Source organism: Hyperolius riggenbachi, chromosome 4 (assembly GCF_040937935.1).
Source record: "Hyperolius riggenbachi isolate aHypRig1 chromosome 4, aHypRig1.pri, whole genome shotgun sequence".
Classification (NCBI taxonomy): Eukaryota; Metazoa; Chordata; class Amphibia; order Anura; family Hyperoliidae; genus Hyperolius; species Hyperolius riggenbachi.
In genome coordinates, this window is record NC_090649.1 from 89,407,253 (window position 1) to 89,414,185 (window position 6,933).

Sequence of the window (6,933 nt, forward strand, 5' to 3'; positions counted from 1 at the left end):
AAAGGTAATGCAAAAAGGTATTTATTTGGAAGTGCTCAGAGCTCATCATTGTTGTTACAAATTTGGCACAATTGTTGGCCTGAGGAAGTGGCAGAAACATGTCTAGAGCCACTGTTCAACCATTTTTGCTAGCATATTGCTAGGCAACAACATTTGATGCATCTATAAAGTATTGGGTCCCTGAGCTGTGGCCCAATGATCGCATTCGATCGCTATGGGCGGCAGCCACTACAGATGTCCAAGAATCTTGAGGCCACGTATAGGTGATGCAAGAGGTTAATTAGTCTGGTAAAGGTTAACAGTTCACACAAAAAAAGCCACAAAAACACACAGGTGTACAGGTATGTGCGCATGCATAATGGCAGTGGTGGCTTTTATTGCTTGACGTGAATCCTACGACCAGGAACCTTTAGAGTAGTTAATTTGAATGTGATACTCACGTCCGGGAACCTGAAGTGGTTAAATAGAGTAAATACCTTGTGTGTCATCATTTGAGGTAAGCCCCCTCTTCCTTTTGATATTTTATCTGTTCCTAATTGAGTTTTATGTACATTTGGTTGCCTCTTCTACCCCATTGTATTTTGCACCCTCTGTTGGAGGGACACCAGTCCCCAGCCCCTTATGCTGCAGATGGGCTCCTTATTCTTTCACAATAGAGCAACTACATTAGGAAGACTCCAAGACTACCCAAGTAGGGATGGGTTCGAAATCTCCACCTGACTTACTGGTTTCTTACTCCCTTCAGTAACCCTATTTTGTGACTACGCTTCCTTCTCCACCTCCATCTTTTGGTTCTTACTCAACCATGTTGTCTCTGTCCTTTTTTAACCACTTCACCCCCAAAGGTTTTTACCTTTACAGACCAGAGCAATTTTCACCCGTCAGTGCCCTTCTCTTTCATTCACCAATAACTTTATAACTTTATCACTACTTGTCACAACAAAACGATCTATACCTTGTTTTTTTCGCCACCAATTAGGCTTTCTTTGGGCGGTAAATTATGCTAAGAATTATTTTATTTGAAATGCATTTCAACAGGAATAATAAAGAAAAAATTAAAAAAAGTTTGCAGCCATTTTAGTTTTAAAATAAATGTGCTACTGTGAATAAAATCCACATATTTTATTTGCCCATTTGTCCCGGTTATTACAACATGCCATACATAGTAGAAAAGTGGAGTAACTATGGGGGTGTTCAGGGAGGGGGGAAGGAGGTATTAATTTATTTTTATTTAATTTAATAAATGTGAAATGTGTTTTTTTTCTATTTTTGCATGGATTTTTTTCCACCACTAGATGTCCTTATACTCTCTGTTTCTGTGAGACAGAGAGGGTGTTGGAAGAGTAGATCTCAATGGCTTCTCATTGAAGCCATGATCTTTGCTTATGGACACTATTATTGGTTCAGGGAAGGCTTCTTCCCTTTCCCCAATCATGGCCCTGCTGTTCCCAGGCAGTAAGCGTGGTGGTGGTGTTGGGGGGGGGGGGGGGCAGGAACGGCAGCGGTGGCGAGGGGAGGGGGGGGGCATTTTAAAACGTTCATTGGTCCATTACTAGCATACACATGCTTAAATCCATTTAAAGTGAACCTGAAGTGGGTCAAGCATTAAAAGTTAGATACTTACCTTAGAGGAGCTGGGATAGTCTAGATGTTTCCCCCATCATCCTTGATCCCACCAATCTAGCACTGAAACCCTCTAACCAATCCAACAAGGGCTTGTTGGATATGCTTTTGTGGCTGAGATCCCATCTATATATGACTGAAGCCATACTGTGCATGCATGAGTATGGTCTGTGCCACTTTGTGCTACTCATGCTTGCATATTACAGCCCCACTCGTACATGGACTGGAGTGGTGGAGTCAGCAGTGAAGGGGTCAAGGAAGACTCAGGAATTCTCTGGATTATCCTTCTACTGAGGTAAGTATCTAACTTTTACTTTTTTCTCCTTACAGGTTTGCTTTGTATTTTAAAAGTAGATCAGAATTCTTTATTTCTGTTTGTCAACCATTCAGTAAAGTGATGAATATACAGTAAGTGCAAATAGACAACTGTAGAGGCTGTGGTAACCATTTTAATATGCATCATTCAACAAGATGTACTACGGCTAGTATAGAATATTTTTTACATGACAAAAAAGGTAGTTAAAATGGGGAAAAAAAGGTTAAAGTGAACCAGAGGTGATATGAAGGCTGCCATATTATATTATTTCCCTTTAAACAATACCAGTTGCCTGGCAGCCCTGCCGATTTACTTAGCCGCAGTAGTGTCTTAATCACACCTGAAACAAGCATGCAGCTAATCTCGTCAGATCTGACAATAATGTCAGAAACGCCTGATATGCTGCATGCTTGTTCAGGAACTATGGCTAAAAGTATTAGAGGCAGAGGATCAGCAGGACAGCCAGGCAACTGGTAATGTTTTCAAGGAAATAAATATGGCAGCCTCCATATCCCTCTCATTTTAGTTGTCCTTTAAGGTTAGGCACCACCAGGAGGGTTTAGGGCTCTGTGCATTCTAGTTCTGCCTCTGAAAAAGTCTCAGATGTTTTTTTCGAGTTGCCTTAACCTCCTTAGCGGTAACCCTGTGCTGGACACAGGGTAAGCCGCCGGAGGGTGCCACTCAGGCCCTGCTGGGCCGATTTGCATAATTTTTTTTTTCAAACACGCAGCTAGCACTTTGCTAGCTGCGTGTTTGGTCCGATCGCCGCCGCCCGCCGCAGATGCGCCGCTACCCGCCGCTAAACAGGCCCCCCCCCGCATACCTCTTGCGCAGCCTGGCCAATCACCGCCAGGCTGCACTATGGGGTGGATCGGGACTCCGTGTGACGTCACTCCGGTCGTCGCCATGGCGACGGGGGAAGCCCTCAAGGAAATCCCATTCAGAACGGGATTTCCTTATGGGCAAGCGGCGCCGGCGGTGATCGGAGGTGACGGGGGGACGCCGCAGGGAGGGGGGAAGCATGTAGCTAGCGCTAGGCTAGCTACATGCTAAAAAAAAAGGTTAAAAAAAAACCCTGGCGGCCGCGCAGCCGCAGCAATCATACCACCAGGGGGGTTAAAGGAAACCTGAGATAAAAGGATATCAAAGTTTTATACATATCTTGGGCTTCCTATAGCCCCCTCCACACCGACTGCTCCCACGCCGTCTTCTTCCGCCTTCTCATTTGGACAGTAGAAGCCCCATTAGCTAGGCCAGTCGGGCATACTGCACATGCGTGGCCCGGCAACTTTCACACCCCACCGTGCTCCCAAGGCTACTACTGCCCAGGCGCAGAACACTCCCAGCCACAGGAGCAAGATGGGTGGGCGTGGGCGAACTGCACCAGCACTGACTGGCCCCAACTGGCCTAGCTAACCAGGCTTCCTCCAGCCTAATGAGGAGATGGAGGAAGACGGCGTGGGAGCGATCGGTGTGCAGGGGGCTGGAGGAAGCCCCAGGTATGTATAAGCAGTTGCTGCTGCCTGGCTTATCTCTACAGCCTGGCAAAAAAGTCTACACAGATGATGAGCAAGTTCTGCCTACAAAGGTCCAGGAAAACATTTAGGCTTTCATGTTGAGCTCAGGATGACATTCAATTTTAAAGAAAAAGAACCATAGGCATTCTACAAAAAAAAAGTCTAGAAATTCAAGTTTTAATTAGTACTTTTGGCTTTAGAAAACAAAACAGAAAAAGTATGCCCGCTAGTTGTATTTGCTCTTTTGGTACTCTCTCTCTCTATCCGCAGGTATACAGCATTATAATTATCTTCAGATAACAGCTAATTTGCAAGACCCAAAGAACTTTTAGATGACATTATGATAATTTCCAAACATCGCAAATGACTTCATCACTGAGAAAATGATTGGAAAATGGAGCACTAAAGATAGAGTATTCTACTGGTTCCTGCAATAAATATTCCCTGGTGCATAATGTTCCTTTCTTAGCAACGCTGCTGTGACACCAAATGGCTGGCACTAACTCTGACAAATTTAATCTCCCTGACATTCATTGTTGTTTTATTTTTCCTATTTTCAGAATGACATTAAAAAGTAATGAGGAGCCTTCTAGAAAGTTAAATTGCAGGATAAAAAAGACAGCTATCCCTTGCTCTAAACATTGTCTTGTATAAAGAGTGCGGGCAGTTTTCCAAACTTTTTACACCTCTCTCCAACTCCCCACACCTCCACCCCACTGACATCTGTATGATAAATAAAAACAATGGCGGTGCTACACTGGGGCCAGGGGAGGCACTTTATAAAAAAGGGTCCTTACACACTTTAAACCAGAAGTGTCAAACTCAAATACAAAGTGCGCCAAAATTGAGCTCTGGGATCAAGTTGCAGGCCAATCTCAATGTCTAGTGGCCACATCTCTCCTTTATAAAGTCCCCTGGTATCTAATAGTCTCCCTTAATCACCTATACAGTTTAGTGGTCCTCCATCTCCTATACAGTTCCTTGATGTCTAGTGCCCCTTGCTTCCCTTATACAGTTCTCTGGTGTCTAGTGGCCCACCTCCCTCATCTATACCAGTTACCTGGAGTCTAGTGCTTTCCCCCTTTCCCAAATGGATTCCCTGGTGATCTATGGCTTGCCCTCCAATATAGCTTCTCTGGTGATCCTAAGTGGGACAAACTTAATACAAAGTGGGGAAACCATCTGAGGGCCAAATCTGATGGCTCAGAGGGCCAGATTTGGCCCATGGGCCAGAGTTTGACATGTATGCTTTAAACATTTCTCCTCTGAAATAATCTCTACAGATCATCTTGGGTGGCAGATTTGGAGAGGTGTAGAGACACAATGCTCAACTCCTGGTCAAGCTGGGTGCACTGTGCTATGGAGGGGATTGTCATGTTGGAGCAAGCAGCCATTGCAGTTGGTAGAACAGTAATGGCCATGTATGGTCTTCCAGCATGTCCAATCATTACATTCATTACATTACAGAGTTATCGGCGGATGTCCAGGGATGCTTATATCCAGTACATTTGGAGAGGGTGTTTAAAGAAAATCTGTACGGAAAAAAGTGCCTTTGGGGGGAAAAGCCTCTCAATCCCAATGAGGCTTCCCCCGTCCTCTTCACGTGGGGAATTCAACACTGGCAGCCCCTGAAAAAAACAACAACACTTGCAGCCAATGCCGGTATGCGCATGTGCAGTGGAGCATACCCAATCGAGCTTCGTCTATTTCCACTGGACCTCAAGAGGAGAGCCGCTAGTGTGCATGCGTGCACCGACAAGCCCCTGAAAAGGAGATCTTTGGGGGATCAAGCACTGGATCCCCTCTGCTGCAACCAATGGGGGGAGGCTCTTTAGGATCCAGAGGCTTTTCCCTCTAGAAGTAAGCGCCCACCCTTCCCCAGGGCACTTTTTTCCTTACAGGTTCAACAATCTAAAGATTGGCAAGTGGCAACTTGACACCATGTTCAATGCATAATGCAGTCAGCATTAAGGTACTAAAAAAAAAATATTCTGGAATTCATAAAACAAACCCATAAGTTTGAAATGGCCACACAGAAGAGTAAAGTACCATGTGCTTCAAGAAGTCAAGAAAAAAAAAACATTGCAAAGGTGAACTTAATAGCGTACACAAAGTGAATAGGAGTGAAGGATTGCCTAGGTCCGGAAATCACCACCTAATCGAAATCCCAACCAAAATCGCATTTGATTGGTTTAATTTCAAACTGTATACAAATTACAACAAAAATTGGCATCAAGGCAGAAAAAGGGGCATCTCATCTATAATCCTGAGCTCAGCCGAGTATCACGTAATGCAAACCGCTAATAGTATACAACTTGCAGCTTACAAATCAATTGCCTAAACACAAAAAGGAAAATGGGAGCCTTGGTTGGATCTTTAACTAAAAAATATTTCTTTTATTAGATCTTAGAGTTTGCACTGTCAGTATACCTTACTTAATTTTTTCTCTCTCTCTTTTTTTTTTGCAGTGCTTTGCTTTTATCAACTTTAAACCAAAAGCCTAAAGTTGTAAGCAAATAGACCAGATGACAAAAGGGTGGAATAACTCAAGTATGAAGCAACCTCTCGCTTACTACATTATCACTCACACTTCACTAGAAACATAAGCTAAGCACCCTTCTGTTCCTAATTAGCGACTTCGCTGAGTACATAGCTGGGAATGGGGGGCTTTGATCTTAATGCTGTTGATCTTCAGTAAAAGCTTCGGCAGACTCGGATTTGTAAGCTTCACAGCTTTAAGGAACTTGCGCACAAATATCAAGTTGATTTTATTCGCTGCTTATTTTCATTTTCTCAGACACTCAAATATGTACTTACAACCAATTAAGAAAAATAACAGGAAAAAATATACTGTAAAACATGAACCTAATTATTGTGGTAATTAATGTTAATGGCAGTAGTAATAATCCTTAAGGACCTTCAACATAGTACAACATGTATAAACAAAAACAAAACAAGGACAATGGGCTCTATTCACAAAACCATGTGCGGTAATGTTTTTTTGGTCGTAAACTTACCGCCTGCGGAAAACACCGAAAAATTTCCACATTCACTAAAAATGTTCCGCATGTTTCCCGCATGCGGGAACCATGCGTAAAAAAATTTGGGAAACATGCGTAATTACATAGTAAACATGCGGAGACCATGCGGAAAAAAAGTTGCACAAAACAACTTGTCCAAAAAAAAAAATTTAAGTCCACCAAATACAGCACTCAAGGCTCCAGACTCCATTTAAGTCAGGGGTCTCAAACTCAATTTACCTGGGGGGCCACAGGAGGCAAAGTCAGTATGAGGCTGGGCCGCATAAGGAATTTCACAATCGCGGCGCATCGCCGCCTCTGCCCGCCCCTCTCACTCTTCCTTCACAGAGAGGGGAGAGGCGGCGATTGACGTCAGGAGGGGCAGAGCTGAAGCTGAAAGCTCTGCCCCTTCCAGGAAATGCCGGCGGATTGCCCCCCCGGGCGATTTGGGGGCTCT

At 44.0% G+C, this 6,933-nt stretch overlaps 1 long non-coding RNA gene across 1 annotated transcript in view; it reads left to right on the forward strand.

Annotated features, from left to right (window-relative positions):
• The window catches only part of LOC137570410 (uncharacterized), a 57,628-nt gene extending 51,303 nt beyond the window's left edge, over window positions 1-6,325 (forward strand). Inside the window, exon 4 of the long non-coding RNA XR_011031025.1 lies at window positions 5,925-6,325. This is a non-coding gene — a long non-coding RNA (uncharacterized lncRNA). The remainder of the gene's footprint in view (window positions 1-5,924) is intronic.
• The last annotated feature ends 608 nt before the right edge of the window (window positions 6,326-6,933 follow it).